At 38.3% G+C, this 24,028-nt stretch overlaps 2 pseudogenes; one reads left to right on the plus strand and one right to left on the minus strand.

The window, feature by feature from the left end:
• Positions 1-1,969: 1,969 nt before the first annotated feature.
• Positions 1,970-11,222, minus strand: LOC116549326 (annotated as a pseudogene).
• Positions 11,223-12,050: 828 nt separating this feature from the next.
• LOC116549035 lies at positions 12,051-12,498 on the plus strand (annotated as a pseudogene).
• The last annotated feature ends 11,530 nt before the right edge of the window (positions 12,499-24,028 follow it).

The following is a 24,028-nucleotide window of genomic DNA, read 5'->3' on the forward strand; positions in this document are numbered from 1 at the left end:
TAAATTATCCTTATAAAATTAGTGAACAAAGATCAGTAATTACATTCCTAAATTATTAGTGTCCATGCTTTCCAACGTGAAATAAATACCAAGGTTATGATTCATCTCTCCTCCAATCATTCCAGGCTATCCTTCTTGAATGTTAGAACTGTTTGGTTGGGCATTTAATAAGTATGGCTTTTTCACCTTACCAGTTTCTTTGCAAGCTCCATACAAGTTTGACCCTAACTACATTGTGGAATTTTTTTTTTTTTTTTAACAGTGTGGAATTTACCAAGTTTTTGTTTGATTGTTTGGGGCTTGTTGTTGCTGTAAATAGACTTTAAGTTAATTATCAAGTAATTTTGAATTTTCAATTGTGGTTTTCGTTCCTAGTGAATATTTTTTTTCTTTTGTTGATAACAATGTTTTCCGGTTGCTTGAACAGTTCATTTTTATGTTACCCACAAAAACAATGAAGATTTATGTAATTATTCTCAGGATTTTATCCACTAAAAGATATAAGTATCAAACCTTTGGCAGTTACACAACATTAAAGCTATTTTAAATATGCCTCTGAGTATATCCACTATTTTTAGATGGCATCCACCTACTAGCAGTTCAGTAGTAAAGAGAATGGCCTGTGATCTTTTTCACCATCAATTTCTTTGGGAAAGCCTCATTTCTCCAATCTTTGCAGATTTCTGATTGTACTAAAATTTTTAGAATTCGAACTTCCTGTATTAATTCACAATATGTGTTTCCTGTTGGAAATATAGTGTTAAAATTATTACACTTTAAATGTACAAGTGGAAAAAAATGGTAACCATACACACAAAACAGATTATTTAGTGGGAAGCAAGGGTGATACTTATCTGCTATTAGCAGGATGTAGAACTAAATGGAATCACATGCTTATTTTAAAAAGTATATAATGAGAGTAACTTAGAAACTTTTAAGCTCCATTTTAGAATCAATGACTTTTGGTGGGGTGTGATCTAAAACAGTGATTCCCGTAGTAGCAAAGTAATTTATCAAAATACCTGCTGTGTGGGTCTCTGAGTTTACATGAAGACATCACAATTTTCAGCTCTTCTACTCTGGTAAGCAGTGCCATGAGCACCCTCAGCACACCCTGTTCTTCCCCGAGTAGCTTGCCCAAATCAACTGTTTGGGGGTGCAATGTTAATGCCACTTTATTCTCCAAGCACAGAAGTGCCAAATTTTCTAATCAACAATTGCACATAAAAATTTATGCTTTCCAGGCTTAAATAAAAGCAACATAATATTCACCAACAAAGAAAATAAAATGTTCTTAGGTTCATTGAGTTGACATGTACCAAACACATTTTTTTTTTCCAGAGGTTGGTAATTTCTTTATTGATTTTTTTTTTCTTAAATAAAATTAGGGCCGGGCGCGGTGGCTCAAGCCTGTAATCCCAGCACTTTGGGAGGCCGAGGCGGGTGGATCACGAGGTCAAGAGATCGAGACCATCCTGGTCAACACGGTGAAACCCCGTCTCTACTAAAAAAAAAAAATACAAAAAATTCGCTGGGCATGGTAGCGCGTGCCTGTAATCCCAGCTACTCAGGAGGCTGAGACAGGAGAATTGCCTGAACCCAGGAGGCGGAGGTTGCGGTGAGCCGAGATCGCGCCATTGCACTCCAGCCTGGGTAACAAGAGCGAAACTCCGTCCCCCCCCAAAAAAAAAAAATAAATAAATAAAATTAAAAAAAAAATAAAATAAAATTAACATCCATTTTACCCTACATACAGTAGGGTAAAAATAAAATGTATAAAAACTCCTTTGCACTCCCCTCATTTAGTTCTACTCCACAGAATTAACAATGGTTAATATTTTCTTGTTTATCCTTACAGAATTCCATTTATTGGTAAGAATGGTGTCATATAAAACTCGTTAGCCAGGTGCAATGGCTCCTGCTTGTAATCACAGCATTTCTGGAGGCCAAGGTAGGAAGATTGCTTGAGGGCAGGAGTTCAAGACCAGCCTCGGCAACACAGAGACCCCATCTCATATGTCTTTTCTTATGCTTTCTCTTGGACATTTCTTTATTATATTTCTTCCTCTTTTTATGGAACCATTGACTTACCTGCTTATGTGTCATGCCAAATTCAAATGAGAGTGATAGACTCTCTTGTATTGTGGAGCACCTGTTTAACTTAAACTTTGCCCAGAGAGTGTCCATGAGGGATTTGCTGACTACTCTTGTCTTGGGATACTGTTTCTGTTTCGCATTTTCCCTTTTGCTTTTTACTTCCTGTTCATCTTCCATCTCCTTTTCGATTTCCTCCTCTTTTTCTTGCTCTCTCTTTCCGCCAGCTTCTCCTTCTCCCTCTCTTGATTTCTGCTTTCCCTTTTGTTCATCTTCACTGTAATTTCCATTTGATTGTTCAGGATTTTGATCCCAAGGCGTAGCTGGCTGTTTCTGTATAAGAAGATCTTTATTCTTGGGCATGGCGGTGGCAGCGACCTCGCGGGGTCTCTGACTTCTTTCTGGGTGGCGGCGGTCGCGGCGGCTGCTGCTCCGAGGGGCGACACCCTCCCAAACACATTTTTTAAACTTTTTATTATGAACTGATAATAAACTCATGGGAGGTTGTAAAAATAGAAAAGTTCCATGCACCCTTCACTCAGCTTCCTCTGATGATGATATCTTATATTGCTGTAGTACAAAATCAAAACGGGGAAATAAACATTGGCACATTTAAAATCTGCATTCATTGTGTGCGTGTGTGCATGTGTGTGTGTTTCTATGCACCCTTTTCCATGTAAAAATTTGTGTAACCACTACTATAATCAAAATACAGATTTGTTCAGCACCACAAAACAGCTCCCTTCAAATGCCTCTTTGTGTCTCCCCTTCCTCACTACACCTTTCCCTGTGGCTTGGCAGCTACTGATCTGTTCTCCATCTCTGTAGTTTTGTCTTTTTGAGGGTATTATATGAATGAAATCATACAGTATGTAATATTTTGAAATTAACTTTTTTCAGTAAGCAAAATGCCCTTGGAGTTAATTCAGATTATTACATAATATCAATAGTTTATTACTTTTTATTTCTGAGGAGTATTCTATTGTATGGATGTACTGGAGTTTTTTCAACCATATACTCATTTAAAGACATTTGAGTCCATTTCCAGTATTTTACTATATAAATTATTCTTAACATTCAAATAAATGTTTTGTGTAAACATGTTTTAATATCTCTGGGACAAATGCCCAAAAAATAATTCCTGGCTATACAATAACTACATGTTTAGGTTTGTAAAATCTGGCAGACTATTTTTCAGAGTGACTGCACCATTTCCATTCCCAACAGCAATGTACAAGAAATCTAGTTTTCTCCACATTCTCCCTGGTATTCATTATTACAATCTGCCTTTCATATTCACAGGAGATTGATTATAGGACTCCTCCTCTGACTGATACCATATCCTCTGATGTTCAAGTCTTTTATATAAAATGAGAAGTGTCACATAGGGAGGGCCAACTATATAATTATTTTGTATGTTGGATGTTCTGATAGATGTATACTGTTATCTCACTGTGGTTTTAATTTGCATTTCCTAAAGGCTAATGATGTTGAATATCTTAAAATGTGCTCATTTGCAATGCATGTGTCATTTTTGACAAAATGCTTTTACATTTCTTTTTTTTTTTTTTTTTTTTTTTGAGACGGAGTTTCGCTCTTGTTACCCAGGCTGGAGTGCAATGGCGCGATCTCGGCTCACCGCAACCTCCGCCTCCTGGGTTCAGGCAATTCTCCTGCCTCAGCCTCCTGAGTAGCTGGGATTACAGGCACACGCCACCATGCCCAGCTAATTTTTTGTAGTTTTAGTAGAGACAGGGTTTCACCATGTTGACCAGGATGGTCTCGATCTCTTGACCTCGTGATCCACCCGCCTCTGCCTCCCAAAGTGCTGGGATTACAGGCTTGAGCCACCGCGCCCGGCCATGCTTTTACATTTCTTTTGCCCATTTTCAAATGGGATTTTTTAAATATTGAGTTGTGAGAGTTCTTTATAGAAGGACTTTGTCTGCAGCATCTTTGTCAGATACTGCAGATGTGAGCCGCAGTTATTTTATTCCAATCTGTAGTCTGTCTTTTCAACCTCTTCACAGAGTGTTTTGTGGGGAAAGTTTTTAATTTAATGAAGTCTAATTTATTAATTGTTTTCACTAATGGATCATGTTTCTAGTGTCAGGTCTGAGAAACTTTACCTTGCCCTAGCTCCCAAAGATTTTCTCCTATATTATATTCAAAAACTTTTATAGTTTCATATTTTACATTTACCTCTGTGATCCATTTTGAGTCAGTTTCTTTAAGTTGTGAAATTTAGGTGGAGTTTCATTTTTTTCTCATTCTCGCTCCTCTTTTTCCCATTTCTCATTCTCTTGTGAGTAACTGAGATATATTTTAGAACACTACTTTGGCTTATCTAGAGTGTTTCTCAATGTATCTCTTTGTATAGTTTTTAATGGTTGCTTTCATTACAATGTTCAGACATTGCCTGTTACAGTCTACTAGTATCAACATCTTAACACTTTGGGAGAAGTGTAGGAATCTATCTTTGTTTAGATCCTTTTACTCACCACACTTTTAAATATAAATGTCTTCAATATTTTCCCTACATATTTTAAGCATCATATCAGATGAGGTTATAACTCTCATTTCAACTTCAAACATGGTTTAAAAACTCATGAGACAAAAATATAGTCTATTATTTTTACCCATTTCCTTTTTAAATTCCTTCCTGAAATCCCAGCCTCCTTCTGTTAGTGTTTCCTTTCTCTTTAGAGAACATCCTTTTAGACATTTTTTAAGGGTAGTTCTGGTAAGAAACTTTCTTACGTTACTTTCACCAGAGACTGTCTTTACTTTCCCGTTCTTCCTGTGAATATTTTTACTGAGGTTGACACCAGAACGTTGTACCACTTTCTCCTTACTTTCATAGGTTCAGATAAAAAATTCACTTTAATAATTTCCCTTTATAGATAATGCAGTGTTTCTCTAAGTGTGTTCTAAGATTTTACTGTTTTTTTTTTTTATTTAACTTTCAGGAGTTTCATTATGATATGTCTTGGCATAGATTTCTTTAATAAGTTTATCTTGTTTGAGTTTCACTCAATATTTTGAACTGGTAGGTTTATGTCTTTCACTGAGTTTGGGAAGTTTTCAGCCATTATTTCTTTGAATAATCTTTAATACCCAGTCTTATTTTCTAGGGCTTCAGTGATATAAATGGATCTTTTTATTATCTTACAGATGATATATTAACTTTTAATACTGAACCAGTCTTGTATTTCTAGAACAAGCCCTACTTGGTCATTTTATATGACCAATATATAATATATTGTATATATATATATAAAATATTCTTTATATATATATAATATCCTTTATATATATAATATCCTTTATATATATAATATCATATATATATATATATACACACACACACACCCCATTAGATTCAATGTGCTAGTATGTAGTTGAGGACTTTTGTGTCTAAATTCTTGAGAGGTTGAGAGATATTGATCAGTTGGTTGTTTTCCTTCTTTGTTGCTATGTGGTTTTGGCATTAGGATACTACTGGCCTCATAAAATGAGTTGGGGCCGAAAGCATTGCTCATGCCTATAATCCCAGCACTTTGGGAGGCTAAGGCAGGAGGATCTCTTGAGCCCAGGAGTTCAAGACCAGCCTGGGCAACATGGCAAACCCCATATCTACAAAAAAATATAAAAATTGACTGGGTGTGATGGGGCACACCTATAGTCCCAGCTACTCAGGAGGCTGAAATAGGAGGATTGCTTGAGCTCAGAAGTCAGAGGGTGAGCCCAAGCTTGCCATTGTACTCCAGTCTGAGCAACAGAGTGAGACCCTGTCTCAAAAAAAAAGAAAAAAGGGTTGGGAAGTGTTTCCTCCACTTCTGTTTTCTCAAAGAGATTATATAGAATTGGAATTAATACTAATTCTTACTTAAATATTTGGTAGTATTCTCCAGTGAAATAATCTGAACCTGGAGATGTCTTTTGAAAAATATTTTTAGACTATAGATTTAACCTTTTTTTTTAATTATTAGACTAATTAGATCATGTCATTCAGTTTAGATGTTTAGTAGTTTGACTTTTCATAGGATTTGGTCCATTTCATCTAAATTGCTATATTTTGTATATGCAGAGCTGTTTATAGTGTTTCCTTTATATCCTTTTAATGGCTGCATAATATGTAAAGATATTGCCTGTTTTGTTTTTGATATTGCTAATTTGTGTCTTCTATTTTTTAATATTCATCAGTCTTGCTAGAGTTTTATTAATTTCATTGATCTTTTCAAACAACCAGCTTTTTGTTTCATTGGTTTTCTCTAGTTTCTGTTTTGTTTTTGTTTTTTGTTTTCTAATTTTTTTTTTTTTTTTTTTTAGTAGAGACAGGGTTTTTCCATGTTGGTCAGGTTGGTCTTGAACTCCCAACCTCAGGTGATCCACCCACCTCAGCCTTCCAAAGTGCTGGGATTACAGGCATGAGCCATCATGCCTTGCTACTAGTTTCTGTTTTCAATTCCACTGATCTCTGCTCTTATCTTTATTATTTCCTTTATTCAACTTGCTTTGGGTCAATTTTGCTAATTTTTCTTCTGGTTCCTTCCCTTCCCTCCCTCCCTCCCTCCCTCCCTTCCTTCCTTCCTTCCTTCCTTCCCTCCCTCCCTCCTTCCCTCTTTCTCTTTCTCTCTTTCTGTCTCTCTTTCTTTCTTTCTTTCACAGAGTTTCACTCTTATTGCCCAGGCTGGAATGCAATGGCGCCATCTCAGCTGACCGCAACCTCCACCTCCCAGATTCAAGTGATTCTCCTGCCTCAGCCTCCAAAGTAGCTGGGATTACAGACATGCACCACCACACCCAGCTAATTTTTTTTTTTTTTTTGTAGAAATGGGGTTTCTCCATGTGGGTCAGGCTGGTCTCAAACTCCTGACCTCAGGTGATCTGCCCATTTTGGCCTCCCAAAGTGCTGGGATTACAGGCGTGAACCAACGCACCCAGCCTTTTCTAGTTTCTTGAGGTGAGAGCTTAGATTATTCATTTAAGACCTTTTTCCTTTTCTAATACAAATATTTAATGTTATAAATTTCCTTCTCAGCAATGTATTAACTGTATTCCACAAATTTTGCTACATTGTATTTTAATTTTTATTCGATTCTAATTCTTTTAAAATTTTTCTTTGAGGTTTTCTCTTTAACCCATGGATTATTTCAAAGTACATTATTTGACTTCCAAGGGTTTTGGAGGTTTTTCTGCTATTGATTTCAGTTTGATTCCATTATGGTCAGAGAGCATATTTATTTTGTATGGTTTTTATTGCTTTAAGTCTATTAGGTTTATTTTATGCCTTGGGATATGATCTGTATCAGCAAAAGCTTCATGAGCACTTGAAAAGAATGCGTATTCTGCTTTTTTGTAGAGTGTTCTGTATATTTTTATTAGATCCTGTTGGTTGGTTGTGTAGTTCTGTCTTCTATATCCTTGATGATCTTCTATCTAGTCCTTCTATCAGTTGTTGGGAGAGTGGTGTTTAATATCCTCAACTATAATTTTGGATTAGGTTCTATCAATTTTTGCTTCATGTATCTTGAAGTCAGTTTCTATGTCTCCTTGGTGTATTGATCCTTTTATCATTATATAATCTCCCTTTGTGCTTGGTAATTTTCTTTTCTCTGACTTCCAGTTTATCTCATGTTAATATATCCGGTTCTGCTTTTTTTTTTAATTAATGTTTACATATCTTTTTCCATCTATTTACTTTCAACCTACTTGCATTGTTGTATTTGAAGTTAGTGTAGACAACATAAACTTGGGTCTTTTTTTGTTATTATACTTTAGGTTCTGGGGTACATGTGCAGAACGTGCAGGTTTGTTACATAGGCATACCTTTGCCATGGTGGTTTGCTGCATCCATCAGCCTGTGATCTACATTAGTATTTCTCCTAATACTATCCCTCCACTAGCACCCCCGACAGGCCCCGGTGTGTGATGTTCCCCTCCCTGTGTCCATGTGTTCTCACTTTTCAACTCCCAGTTATGAGTGAGAACATGCAGTGTTTGGTTTGATTAACAAAAAAATTGTACTTTAAATACAAATTTTCAAGTAAAATTTACATTCTATGAAGCTGTGTTGAGCTTAAAATATGACACACCACTTCCATTTTCATTTCAGAAGCATGAATGTAGTTCCTCATTATTTTGTGAAATGGTATACCTTCTTAGAAAAGAAGCATCATTTTTAAGGTGTGCCTCTTTCTTCTGGTGTCAAAAAAATACGTTCTATTTGTAGTGTAGGATTTCTAGTGGCTTTTTATCAGTACTTTTATCAGTCAAGTTCCAGTTTGGAAAACAGAAAAACACTAGCAATTTAAACACATAGCAACAGGAAACTGGAAACAAAGGTACTAGAATATCTAGAAGAACACAATGATGATGGGAGACAGGGGAGCAAGAAGGAAGTAGAAATAATACCTAGAGATCAGAAACTGCTAATTTTCCTGGCCTGGAACACACACCTGATGCTGCACTGTTGGCTGATTCTGGAACAGTGAGTAAGAAGCATTTCACATGGAAAAGTTCTGCTTCTATTTGAAAGTGTGAAATCATCTGACTTCCAATGCCATTACAACAAGCACCAGCAATTCCCACTGTATGTATAAGCTAGAAGCCAGAAGCTTCTCTTTTCCTTTATTCTTTTGATCTTCTGCCAGTGCAAAAGGAGCCAAAGAAATACAATTTGTAATGTCCCAGCCCTGACCACATGCAGCAAAGTATGTAAAGGCAAGTGGGGAAAATCCAAGTGTTTCTGCAGAACTTATTTGAAAATGAAACATTTGATTTTAAAATGCCTTAAACTATAGAAAAAATGATAGAAGATAATGTCTGTTGGGTGATTTTTCTGTTTATTTCAATATTTTAAAGCAAAATAAAATTATTCCCCAAATGTAGAAGTATCATTTACTTACAGCTCTCAGTAAAATCAACAAAGAGGATTTATAGCTTAACTTGGCAGTGGGTACTACACAGAAATGTCTAACTTTCAGAGAAGAGAATAAACAGGTTTGGGTTTTTTTTTTTCATATTGTACTCAAGATATTAATTTGTCATGTGAAGGAGAAGAGCAAGGAATAAGACTTTCACCATAAAAGTACTCAACCCATTCCAAAGAGTGAAGGATAGGAGATTAATAAACCATTGAGGAATATTCCTTAAACTTTATTTCACATATATGCCTTAAGCAAGCACCTGTAACCCAGGTCATCCTGAAATAATTTTCAAAACCAGTAAATATGTTCACTTACCTAATACTTATTTTTAACTCTGAAATTTACATTTTAAAATGTTCCTGCTTATTTAACAAAGATTCCATAATTATTTAAATCTGGAATTCATTTTAAAAGGGAAATACATATTATTTTCCTTGGCCAGCCATAGTGGATTACACTCATAATCCCAGCACATTGAAAGGCCCAGGTGGGAGGATTGCTTGACTCCAGGAGTTTGAGACCAGGCTGGGCAACACAGGGAGACCTTAATTCCATTTGAACAGATGACCATTGAGGACTTGAACGAAGCTTTCCCAGAAACCAAATTGGACAAGCTAAAGTATCCCTATTGGCCTCACCAACCAAATGACAATTTATAAAATTGAGTCCAAGAGGAGGCTCTGACCCTTATATTACACATTCTGGACATTAAAAATAATAGTAATTATACAGTTCTGGAAAAAAAAAAAAACACTATTGAACAGCTCAGAAGAAAGTGGAACAAATTGTCCTTAAGTCAAAAGAATTGAAAGTGGAAGGGAGCTTAGAGTTTAGAGTAGGATAAGCCAATAAAGTGGTTATAGTTATTGTTAACAAAAAGGTAAAGAAATCATCAACTAGGAAAACAGGTAATAATTATAAAATATATTGTAAGCATAATAAAGTTCATTATATCAATGAACTTATTTGATTATAAATATAATGAGAATGATAATCTCCCATCCCAGAAATTCTCTCCATTAAGGTAGTAAAGAAAATAATTTTATTATTGAATAAACCTTAAGCCAGAATGTGAGGTACATCACAGGTAAACCACTAAGGCAAAACAGAAAGTGATCATACCCCTTATATTGCCAAGCAGATACAACTCATTACATACATGTTTTCAAGATAAATAATTTCTCAGGTAAGACAACATGACAGCCCCATTTGCACACATCTTTCATCCTAACTTTACCTGGAAATTGAGGAGATCATTCCTGTTAGCTAATTGACCTTGTCCAGGAGAAGGACAAAATTCTCATATTTTTATGAAAGAAGGTAGTTTTGCACCTTGGAGCCTGGTGTCCACTGAAGTTAGACTCCTGTCCTCCCACAGAAACTGGGAGATTAAGGATGCTATCTCCCTTTGTGTACATTTCAATGAGATTGCTCATAGATTATTGAGAGAGACATTCCTGGGCTGACAAAGGGCCTATCTAGTCTTCAAAATGATTTATATACCTTTTAATGAACAAAGAAAGTACAGTGGGCCCTCTGTATCCAGGGGTTTGCATCTTTGGATTCAATCAACCATGGATAAAATATATTTGGGGGGGAAAAAAACATTCCACAAAACTTCAAAAAACAAAACTTCAGTTTGCCACATACCAAGTACTACATTCAGTCCATGCAAATGTAGTGATATGTAGACATTATATTAGGTATTATAAGTAATCTAGAGATGCTTTAAAGGTTATAGGAGGACCTGTGTAAATTACATGCAAATACTATGCCATTTTATAGAAGACACTTGAGCATCTTTGGATTTTGGTATCCTGGGGGTCATGGGGGAGGGCTAGAACCAATTGTTCACAGATACTGAGGATAATTATGTTTAAAATAACAAGCTTTCTTTCTTTTTTTTTTTTTTTTTTTGAGACGGAGTTTCACTCATGTTACCCAGGCTGGAGTGCAATGGCGCGATCTCGGCTCACTGCAACCTCCGCCTCCTGGGTTCAGGCAATTCTCCTGCCTCAGCCTCCTGAGTAGCTGGGATTACAGGCACGCACCACCATGCCCAGCTAATTTTTTGTATTTTTAATAGAGACGGGGTTTCACCATGTTGACCAGGATGGTCTCGATCTCTTGACCTCGTGATCCACCCGCCTCGGCCTCCCAAAGTGCTGGGATTACAGGCTTGAGCCACCGCGCCCGGCCAATGACAAGCTTTCTAAAATAAATGCTCTGATAAGGAGAGAAGGAAAATCTCTTATTTTCAGCAGGAATAATTATGCTTCTTATTTTAAGATTTTATTTGTCCTTACAAAAATCTACAAAAAGTTGAGAACATTCAACATTACCTATATCTAGATATAATTCTATTAACATTTTGGTATATTTTCTTACATTTTATGTATTATGTTTTTTTTTTTTTTTTTTTTGAGACGGACTCTAGCTCTGTTGCCAGGCTGGAGTGCAGTGGCGCAATCTCGGCTCACTGCAACCTCTGCCTCCCGGGTTCAAGGAATTCTCCTGCCTCAGCCTCCCAAGTAGCTGGGACTTCAGGCATGTGCCACCATGCCCAGCTAATTTTTGTATTTTTAGTAGAGACGGGGTTTGACCATGCTGGCCAGGATGGTCTCGATCTCTTGACCTGGTGATCCGCCCGTCTCGGCCTCCCAGAGTGTTGGGATTAGAGGCGTGAGCCACTGCGCCCGGCCTATGTTGGTTTTTATAGCCTTTAACATACAACATATACAAAATTTTGTCTCACTTTTTTCTCTTAACATTACCCCATGTCACTTTAAATGGCAGTATTTTAATGATTGTGTATATATTTCATGTTATATGATAGATGACATCTTGCTAAATAACATGTTTTCTACTATTTTCTTTTGAAACATTATCAGGAACAGGATTTCTGAGTAAATAAACATTTTAAAGCTTTTGATAGGTAGAGGAAGAGGACATAGTCTTTGTCTTCTCTCTCCTCAGTTGTTGTAGGATCATTTTTCTCTCAGTCTTCATAATTACACTGTCTAATTTAGAGTGTGATTACATTAATGATAGATCATGTTGCTCGAAATTAAATAAGTAGGTAATTCCAAGATTGATTGGCCATATTACTGTCACTGTATTAATGCTCATTTTGTTGCACTGGTTCATCTTCCTCCTCAACTTACCTATTGCCACTTGGAATATATATTGATTCATTATGGTGCCAAGCAGTAACATAAGAGTATTTGATCCAACAGGAATACACAATCAAGGACAGCTAAAGTCACACAGGAAAGACCATAATCAAGCCTAATTTCCACCTGATTTGTTTTTTCATGTATCTTTAAACTATGGTTTTAGCTTTGATACATGACTGAAGCTGGAGAAGCCATGGTTGAAATCAACCTACACTTCAGCGCACTGTTGAGGAGCCAGAGACTACATGGTTCTAAATCATATTTAGAACCATGACCATGGCAGTATATGTTTTCTTCTTTGAACAAAAATCTATTTCGCTGTTTTTTGGTTTTTTTTTTTTTACCACATAAACTTTTTTGTTGCTGTTGTTTTTGTTTTTATTTTGTTTTGTTTTTTTGAGATGGAGTTTTGCTTTTGTTGTCCAGTGCAATGGCTTGATCTTGGCTCACTGCAACCTCTGCCTCCCAGGTTCAAGCGATTCTCCTGCCTCAGCCTCTTGAGCAGCTGGGATTATAGGCTTGCACCCACCATGCCCACCTAATTTTTGTATTTTCAGTAGAGACGGGGTTTCTCCATGTTTGTCAGGCTAGTCTCAAACTCCCAACCTCAGGTGATCAGCCTGCCTCAGCCTCCCAAAGTGCTGGGATTACAGGTGTGAGCCAGAGTACCTGGCCTAAAGTATTTTTTAAACATGAAAATAATAAAAATTTTGATAGGTGTTGCTGAATTGCTAAATCTTATTTAAATAACTCTACGTTTTATCCAATAGTTTTTCTCCTCATTATTAATCAAGCAATTATAAAGTTTTAAAGTAACTTTAATAATTCTTTCTTCTTCCAGTTAAATACCCTAAAACATTCAAAACCACTAGGAAGTGTGAAAAAATATATATATCTTTGTTGTTCTTTTTTTCTCCCTCTTTAAGGGGAGCCCAACACCCTCTGCCCTCATTGGAAGCACAGTGAGACATCACTGATAACTCAGTAGCAGATATAAAAGATAAGGGGAGAAAGAATACTGAGTGATTCTCAGGTTGCCTTCATCTATGCTTTAAAGCCTTGAACATGGGTGATAAATTTTATACTCATATGGAGAAACAATTTGCTCAGTCTTCTAAGAATAACAGAAAGGTGGCTGTTTAAATAATCTAGTTGACTGTATTGCATATTTTTCATGCTCTACTGCAGGCTGTCAGGTTTGACTTAGATACCAAGTAAAGTAAACCCGGGAGACTCTACTGGCCCAAGTTTCTGAAGCAGCCACTGATGCCTTGTGATCCATGGATTAAAAAAAAAAGGTCCCTAAAACAAAGTATCCTTTCTCTTTTTCCACTCCATCCCCAGCTTTTCCACTTCTGTAGCTGTTTAAAAGCTCTAAGTAAAGCCACTGTATTTTGATACACATCCAGTCTCTGGTAGGTTAAATTACAAGTCAGTCTGCAGTCAGAGAGACTCAAAGCTGCATCCTAACTTTCTTTTCTTTTTTTTTAATTTTTCTGAGACAGAGTCTCGCAGTGTTGCCAGGCTGGAGTGTAGTGGCATGTTCTTGGCTCATTGCAACCTCCGCCCTCCAGGTTCAATCAACTCTCCTGCCTCAGCCTCCCGAGTAGGGGGGATTACAGGCACACGCCACCACACCCAGCTAATTTTTGTATTTTTAGTAGAGGCATGGTTTTACCATGTTAGCCAGGATGGTCTCGATCTCTTGACCTTTTGATCCACCCACCTCAGCCTCCCAAAGTGCTGGGATTACAGGCCTTAGCCACTGCAACTGGCCTGTGTCCTAACTTTCAAAACTGAAAGTGCATAAAAGCTAGCATTTGATCCAATTCAGCATTGATTTTACAGCAGGGAGATGAAAAAGAGAAGTGTACAATTTTTTAAATTAATATACAGAATATATACCTCTTGTATCAATAGTTATGTTTTAAATTACCTCAAATCTCCTGTAATTAACAACAACGAAAAGAATTAAGCTCTATCTTCACATATTACCAACCAATGAATAAGATGTCAAATATGAGATAATCTGAAAGCATTTTATCACTGTATCAAATCTAGTTCATTAATTGACAAATATTTTTGTCATATAGAATAGAAAGGAAATTTAGCCAAGCATACTGGGGAAACGAGTTATAAGAGCTATACAGCACTCTTAAAAACTTTAGAATAATGGATGAAGAAATAAGGTCACTAGTATAAATAATAGATGGTACTGAACAGAAATTACAATGATACACCTATATTTCCATAACTTTCTAGAGTTTACAAAGTTTAAGATTCAAAACAGCTCTGCAAATTTGGCATTACTGTCAAAATTCAATGTAAGAAGAAATTGGTATTTAAGAAAGCTGCACAGGTTGAGCACGGTGGCTCATGCCTGTAATCTCAGCACTCTGGGAGGCCAAGGCAGGTGGATCACTTGAGGTCAGGAGTTCAAGACCAGCCTGGCCAACATGGTGAAAACCCATCTCTACAAAAATACAAAAATTAGCCAGGCGGAATGACAGGTGCCTATAATCCCAGCTATTCGGGAAGCTGAGGCAGGAGAATTGCTTGAACCCAGGAGGCAGAGGTTGCAGTGAGCCAAGATTGCGCCATTGCACTCCAGTCTGGGCGACAAAGCCCAGCCCCGTTCTTCATATTTTTAAATAATTTATGCCTGGGAACCTAGGACTGCCACACTACAAGACCATAAATGTTCAGACAACTAATCTTGGCAAGAATGTTATGGGTGTCATTGAACTGTCAAAGTCACTCATGGATGCTCAGTAGCTAAAAGATACACACTATGTCAACTCGGTCTTTGTAGCAGTGCCCAGAAATTCAAAAACCGTTTTTTATATATATGAGAAACTTGGGCTATTATCATCTCTAATAAATAGTCTCTGTATTTAAGGACCTTGAACATTTTCTGAAGAATAGTCTTGTTTCCCAAAGGCCTTGAGATAACCAAGAAACTGGGAAGAAGCATGGCAGAGAGAAAGTGAATGAGACAGCAGTAACAACTGGTTTATAATCGATTAGGGTGGGGCTTTAAGACTTCCCAATAGGTCTGATCTTGGGATAGAAAACATTGCCTCTATCTTTCTAGATCAGGGCTGACATAGTTATCTTCAATCTTACTGAGGCAACATAATAAAGGCTACATCAAAGTACTTTCTTCAATAGACCTTGGTCCCACTTCTAAAATTCTCTGGGCGTGAAGTATAAGGAGAATCTATGGATTTGAAGAGATCACTAAAATTGTTTTTATGAATATTATACCAATTACTTTTATAAAATATATGAAAGCAAGGAACATTAGGATAAATAGGATTGATTTGAATTCTGAAAATGTTTTCAATGTTTAAATAATTAGATATAAACATTGACGGCTGGGTACAGTGGCTCACTCTTGTAATCCCAGGACTTTGGAAGGCTGAGGTGGGTAAATCACGAGGTCAAGAGATCGAGACTATCCTGGCCAACATAGTGAAACCCCATCTCTATTAAAAATACAAAAATTAACTGGGCATGGTGGTACACACCTGTAGTCCCAGCTACTCGAGGGGCTGAGGCAGAAGAATCACTTGAACCCGGGACGTGGAGGTTGCAGTGAGCAGAGTTGATGCCATTGCACTCCAGACTGGTGACAGAGTGACACTCCGTCTCAAAAGAAGAGAAAAATTGAAGGTGTATAATATAAAATTACTCTTTTAATTGTTCTTTTCTTTCCATTTTCTGATTCCACATTTATTGATATTTTTAATGCCATAAAAAATTTATTTTTTCTCTGTGGATCTTATATAGTTTGGTATAATTGATACCCATGGGTTATGACTATAATTTCTATGGCATTAAAAGACAGTAATCACTGCACTAAATCAACCTGCATTTATTGAGCCTCTGTGCACACCATCATTTTGAACATCATAGAAACCTGGTCCTTTGCCTTGAAGTATTAAAACTGGGTACAGACAGAAAATATACATGCTTTGAACGCTTTTCAAAGTTAGGAGGTTGATGAGCATAAAACAATATTGCAACAGCACAAATTAAATACACATAAGATATAACTAGAGTGAAAATTATGGACTAGACAGGTTAAGTAATAATGTATCTGGTCACAGATGGTATCCATATCTCAGCCAGCGGATAGAGATTTCACAAAGTCCCAGTGTCTTGGGAGCCCACAGATAAACTGGGATTCCATTAGCAGAGTGGCTAGCAACCCTGCCCTACTAGCAGCCCTGCTAAGATAAATGAGGGGGAGTTGGATGTAGGTCTTTCACTTAGGGAGGAGCATAACGTCAAGTTTTTTGACCCACAAAAAGGAGTTTCTCACATGGGGAACTTATTTATACTAGAAGATGCTGTTGTGGCTCTTATCCGACCTGTGTTTAGCTCACGCCTACCTAAGCATCATTCTGGGGCTGAGAGCTCAACTGTGTGTTAGCCTAGCCTCCCAAGGAAATCCTAGCCCATAGTCTGGTTCTTGAGAATGGATGGAGCAAATTCAAAACACCACCAAAATTGGAAGGTCAAAGATATTTACTTACAGAATCTGGACAAAGAGGGTGCAATGAATCTGGAGGGCAATCTTCCATCCCCTGGCACATGAGGTGGATGTGAAGAATCAGGCACTGAGAAAGAGTGTGCATGGCAACTAGCAGTATAGATAAGGGACTAGGCTGTAAGTTACTAAGTTCATGGGCAAATGCCTATATGGTCTGTTAAAGGAAGAAGTAGGAAAGCAGGGAGTCCAATCTGCTAGCGGGGGAAATGTCCAGAAGTTCTTATCTTTGACCATTGGTTTCAGCCATTTGGGTGGGGTGTAGAACTGGAAACTGTTTCAAGGGTGACTAACCCCTGATTCTAGCATGAGAAAGTTAAGCTTATACTCAAAATGGATGCCAAGGCAACATAAAATTATAAAAATTCTCTACACCCAGGCTTTGACATGCCCCAGTCTCTGAGCTAGAAGAAACTGTTTATCTTTTTTTTTTTTATTTTTTTTATTTTTATTTTTTATTTATTTATTTATTTATTTTTTTTTTTTGAGACGGAGTTTCACTCTTGTTACCCAGGCTGGAGTGCAATGGCGGGATCTCGGCTCACCGCAACCTCCGCCTCCTGGGTTCAGGCAATTCTCCTGCCTCAGCCTCCTGAGTAGCTGGGATTACAGGCATGCGCCACCATGCCCAGCTGTTTTTTTGTATTTTTAGTAGAGACGGGGTTTCACCATGTTGACCAGGATGGTCTCGATCTCTTGACCTCATGATCCACCCACCTCGGCCTCCCAAAGTGCTGGGATTACAGGCGTGAACCACCGCGCCCGGCCTACGAAACTGTTTATCTTTAGTCACACTAACTAAAACCCTGGCAACATTGCCAACCCCAGGAAAAAAAAATAATAAAACATCTAACACAGAAACCCAAAATAATTGGAAGGATGAAGAAATTTCTCTAGATTCATTGAAATCAATAAGATTAGGAATTTCTTTAATAAACCGAGATCTTCAAAAAGATGTTATGCCCAACCATCAGGAAGTAAAAGGTCTCTGTTGTTTTGACAACTATTTATTAAGCACCTGTATTTGTCAGGCACTGTTTTATGGTCTTGAAAGATATGACCATGGACAAAATGGCTCAAATACATTCCCTGGGTGCTTATTTTCTAGCAGAAGAAGACAGCCTGAAAACAATACATAAATAAAAGATGTAGAATGTCAGATGATATGTTGGAAAATGAAACAGAAATAAGATATGCTATGCTAGGGTTAGGATTCCATTTAGAAAGTGATTAGAGAGGTCTCTCTCACTAGAAGAGGAAATCTGAGCAAGAACCACAAGGAGGGGAGGAAGTAAACTCTTTTGGTATCTGTGGAAGAGTGCTCCAGGCCAAGGGTGTCTAACATTTTGGCTTCCCTGGGCCACATTGGAAGAACTGTCTTGGGCCACACACAAAATACACTAACACTAATGATAACTGATAAGCTAAAAATAAAAATCACCAAAAAAAATCTCATGTTTTAAGAAAGTTTATGAATTTGTTTTGGGCTGCATTCAAAACCACATGTGACCCACAGGCCATGGATTAGACAAGCTTGTTCTAGACAGATAAAATAGTTAAAGCGTCCTGAGGCAGCAGTGTGCCTAGTAGCATGCCTAGTGTATCAGAGGCCCAGCAAAGACTCCAGGTGCAAAGGTTGAGCAAGAGAGAGAGAAATAGAAGAGAAACTGGAAAGGTAATAAGGAACCAAGTTGTGTAAGGCCTTGTAGGATGTTTTAAGGACTTATGCTTTTGAAGAGGGAGACCCAGGCATCTCAGATCAACTTCTCCTTTTCATATGTGATTCCTAAAACTGTAAACTGAAACCTTTTCATATGTAATTCCTGAGACTGTAAACCAAGACCCTTTTCATATGTAAAGCTATAAACCTAAGATTCTTCCATGTGTAACATCTAAAGTATAAGCCTATATAAAGGCAGAACCTTCCTTTGTTAGGGGAGCTGGGTTTTGGACAGATTACCACCCAAGGCTCCCGGCCAAATAAACCCTCCTTCCTCTGGTATTTGGTGTCCTAGAGGTCCGTTTCCTGTGGCCGCTCCTGCTATACTTTCACCCTGAGTAGAAGAGCTATTTCAGGGTTTTAAGCAAAGACATGGCATGATCTTACACATGTTTTAAAGGGATTACTCTGACTGCTGTGTTGATAATTTTTTTAAAAAATCTAAACATGTGATTTTTATCTGCCTCTTAAGAAGTTTATAAAAATACTATATATCAGTTGAAAAAATAAATGCCTTGTCCTTAGTGTGCAAAAATGTGACTAATTCGTCCTCACGTGGGCATGTGAGGAAAAAAATGGTACAAGTTGAAACTGACGCCTATATCCTATGTAACCTCCCCACCCTTAACCACCAGTTGCATAAACACACTGAGGAACCAGTTGGTCAGGATTAGGAAGGTAGAACAGTTGGAAGGTGTAGGCGGCAGATGCTTATCATCACAAGTGTAAATTCAACTACTGATCTCTCCCCCTACTCCTACTCAGATGAATACCAGCTTCCTCTCAAGTACATTGACAGCATTTTTATTAATAAAAAATAAAAGCATTTTATTTCAATTACTTTCTCTAAAGAATATTGCTTCAGTTACCAGAATAAAATGCAAAACCCCAACCCTGACATCCAAGGCTTCATCAACACAGCCCTGATCGTTCCCATATTTTTTATCTTTCCTTAACACAGTCCATGGGCTTCAGCTGAACTGCTATTTTCTGCTGCTTTGCTCATGCTGTTTGTTCCACCTAAAAGGCTTCCTCACTCCCATATCCTCTGGTTGAAATCACACCCAAAATAAGGCAACAAGATATATTTGAAAGAGCAAGAACTTAGAAGGAGAAGCCCCGAGACTAATTGTTAAATGTTAGTCACATCACTTGAACTTTCTCAGCCTTTTTCCTATGTGCTATTTGGAATTTGTTATACGTCAGATAGATGATATAAGTGAAAGAACCCATACATTGAAAAAAGAAACCACATTAGTTTAATAGGGCACAATCTCAAGAGAGCTCAGAAAATCACACCCAGAAAAATCTTCCTCACAGAAACTTGGAATACTGGAAAGAATTTCTTTCTAAAATAATGTCACATTAGGTAATGGACAGCAGCATTCAAACCACTTCCCATAAAACCGTATTGCATGTTTTATGGAAGTCCTTGAGTATATTGTAAAATCAGGGACATCAGAGCTCCCAGAAACAATCTTGAGATTGAATGTTATTGCAAATGGTTCATAGTTTATCAGATAGAGCCTATATCTTTAATCATATCACTGGTATGAATTACTGTCTGGCCAACTCAAGTAGAGAAAGTGATATGGCTTAGATCTGTGTCCTCGTCCAAATCTCAGGTCAAATTGTAATCCTCAATACCTGATTGATCACGGAGGTGGGACGTGATTGGACCAGGGAGGTGGATCCTTCATGAATGGTGTAGCACCATTCTTTTGGTGCTGTCCTTGTGACAGATTTCTTGAGAGAGATGGTTGTTTAAAAGTGTGCAGCACCACCCTGTGCTCTCTATTCCTCCTGTTCCAGCCATGTAATACGTGACTGCTTCCCCCCTCACCTTCTGTCATGATTTTAAGTTTTCTGAGGCCTCCACTGAAGCCAGGCAGAAGCTGCTATGCTTCCTTTACAGCCTGCAGGACCGTGAGCCAATTAAACCTCTTTTCTATATAAATTACCTAGTCTCAGGTATTTGTAGCAATGTAAGAATGGACTAATACAGGTAGCATATTCAGATAAGCATGGCTTACAAATTCTGAGTCTTTGTCTTCTTAATCTGAATTATTTAGACTGAGGAAATAAGCCAAGGATTTAGAACACTCAGAATGTTTGGGCATAGGATAGGGGTTGGGGGTTGATCAGAGGGGCAGGTAAATTGAATTTGCATCTTGAAAGATTCTCTTTTCTTGGCCCCCATCCCCTGCAATCTGTTTTCTTTCTCTAACTTTGGTTGCTCCCATTCAGGGTGCTTTTTACCATCCTCTGATGGCCCCTTAAATGTAGGTGGCCTACAGCTTTCAGTTTTCTCTTTTCTTTCACCAAAAAAAATCTCATTCATTACTGCTGCTTTTTAAACATTTTTATTCTAGTTTTTGATTTTTGATTGCCCCTTGGATGCATCCACTAGACAACTTATTCTAAAGATATTTCTCCACACTCTAGAAGCACAGCGTGAAACAGTAGATACTACAACTCAGCCAGCATCTGACTTGAGCATAAAGTGGCTAGCAGAGGAGACATGCTAGTCTTCCCATGAGAAGGGACAGGTGACAGCAGAATTTTCACTGGTACACCAAGAAAGCAATCTCTTTCCCAGTCTCTAACCCACCCTTAACAAGGGAGACTGAAGAGGTTGTATTCTTTGCTGGAAAGTCTTTTGTTGGAAAATCCTATCATGAAGATATCTAGTGTCATTTGCTCCTGACATGAGCAGTCCCTATAGTAACCAATCGTTAGAGCAAGAAAGGGTCTCCATAGGTACAACACCTTCATGTTTCCATTTATCTATTTAACAAACGCTGACTGTCCTCAAAATTGTTTACAAATCAAGAAGACACACATTAAACTGGAAATTACACAGATCATTATTTAATTATAGTCTGTTAAATGCTATGAAGGAAAAATATGGGATGTTGAGAGTATTTCACAGGGGACCTTACGTAATTTACGACATCAGGAAAGGCTTCCCCAAGAAAATGTCCTTTAATTGAAAGGTAGAGGACAAGTAGGAGTTAAGCAAAGTGATGGAAAAAGAGTCTTCCATGAAAAGCAATTGTAAAACCCAGGGTCTATGTTGGTATGAAACTTGATAAGCTGTAAGGACTGAAAGCAGATCAATGTGTCTGGAGTTGATCAAGAAGACAGGCTAATGAAGGGGGCTTGTGGGTGTGCTGAAACCAGATCCTGGAGGATCCTGCTAAGAATGTTGGTCAGACTACAATTTTATTTTATTGTGTAGTGGCTTGCCTTAGAATCAAGTTCTGTGATTTTTTCCAAACGTACCCATCTTTGTATTCTAATGTAAATTAACCTAAGATATTTTTGGCTGGGTGCGGTGATTCAGGCCTATAATCCCAGCACTTGGGGAGGCCAAGGCGGGCGGATCACCTGAGGTAAGGAGTTTAAGACCAGCCTGGCCAACATGGTGAAACACCATCTCTACTAAAAATACAAAAATTATCCAGGCGTGGTGGCGTGTGCCTGTAATCCCAGCTACTTAGGAGGCTGAGGCAAGAGATTTGCTTGAATCCAGGAGGGGGAGGTTGCAGTGAATCAGGATCACATTACTGCACTCCAGCCTAGGCAACAAAGCAAGACTTTGTCTAAAAAAAAAAAAAAAAAAAAAAAGATATTTTTGATCAACAAATGTACAATATTTCATTTGAGAAGGAAGAAACTCAAAGGAAATCATGTGATGAAAATATCAGATTAAAAAAATAACATTTTGGCCAGATGCAGTGCCGCACGGCCTGTACTCCTAGCACTTTGGGTGGCCAAGGCAGGTGGATCACCTGAGGTCAGGAGTTCGAGACCAGCCTGGCCAATATGGTGAAATCCCATCTCTACTAAAAATACAAAAATATTGAGAAAAGGGAGGCTGGGCACAGTGGTCCACAACTATAATTCTAGCACTCTGAGAGGTCAAGAGGTCCAGGTGGAAGGTTTACTTGAATCCAGGAGTTCAAGACCAGCCTGGGCAATATAGCAAAACCCTGTCTCTAAAACAAACAAACAAAAAAACACAAAAAATTAGCCAGGCATGGTGGCATGCACCTGTAGTCCCACTACTTGGGAGGCTGAGGTGGGAGGATCATCTGTGCTTGGGAAATTGAGGCTGCAGTGAGCCATAATTGCACTTTTACACTCTAGCCTAGGCAACAGAGCTAGCCCCGTCTCAAAAAAATAAAAAGTTGGCCAGGTGTGGTGGCTCACGCCTGTAATCCAAGCACTTTTTTTTTTTTTTTAATTAAAAAAAAAGGGTTTCACCATGTTGGTCAGGTTGGTCTTGAACGTCTGATCTCAGGTGATCTACCCACCTCGGCCCCCCAGAGTGCTAGGATTACAGGCATGAGCCACCGCGCCCAGCCTAATCCAAGCACTTTGGAGGCCAAGGCTGGCAAATCATCTGAGGTCGGGAGTTCAAGACCAGCCTGACCAACATGGTGAAACCCCATCTTAAAAAATAAATAAATAAAAAGTTTAGGGGAAAAAAAAGAAATATATTGTATTATTCTACTTCAAAACTACATGATAGTCTATAATAGATTATGTAATACATCTATTACAGTTGCACCAAATAAGCAAAAAACCAAATTTATTGATGTAATTAAACTACTTTTTAAATAATGGCTTTAGCCGGGCGCGGTGGCTCAAGCCTGTAATCCCAGCACTTTGGGAGGCCGAGGCGGGTGGATCACGAGGTCAAGAGATCGAGACCATCCTGGTCAACATGGTGAAACCCCGTCTCTACTAAAAATACAAAAAATTAGCTGGGCATGGTGGCAAGTGCCTGTAATCCCAGCTACTCAGGAGGCTGAGGCAGGAGAATTGCCTGAACCCGGGAGGCGGAGGTTGCGGTGAGCCGAGATCGCGCCATTGCACTCCAGCCTGGGTAACAAGAGTGAAACTCCGCCTCAAAAAAAAAAAATAAATAAATAAATAAATAAATAATGGCTTTAGTTCCCTCTTTTTATGATCTGATTTTTTTAACATTAATCTCTTTCAACCTTGTTCAGGCCCCATCTGTCTGCATCTATTCTAACATCAATTATTTTAATAACTAATATTTTTAAGTTATGCCAGGCACAGTGGCTCAAGCCCGTAATCCTAACACTTTGGGAGGCTGAGGTGGGTGGATCACAGGAGGTCAGCAGTTCAAGACCAGCCTGGCCAACATGGTGAAACCCCATCTTTAAAATAAGAATAAATAAATAAATAAAATAATTTTAAAAAATGAAGTTATGTGCCGTAGTTGTTTGAATTACTTTTAAAAATGAACAACACAGCCAGGCTCGGTGGCTCACGTCTGTAATCCCAGCACTTTGGGATGCCAAGGCAGGCAGATCACAAGGTCAGGAGATTGAGCCCATCCTGGCTAACATGGTGAAACCCCATCTCAGCTAAAAATACAAAAAATTAACCAGTCGTGGTGGCATGCACCTATGGCCCCAGCCACTGGGGAGGCTGAGGCAGGAGAATTGCTTGAAACTGGGAGGCGGAGGTTGCAGTGAGCTAAAATCATGCTACTGCACTCCAGCCTGGGTGACAG

Source organism: Sapajus apella, unplaced genomic scaffold, assembly GCF_009761245.1.
Source record: "Sapajus apella isolate SASKATOON/1434 unplaced genomic scaffold, GSC_monkey_1.0 scaffold6, whole genome shotgun sequence".
Taxonomy (NCBI): domain Eukaryota; kingdom Metazoa; phylum Chordata; class Mammalia; order Primates; family Cebidae; genus Sapajus; species Sapajus apella.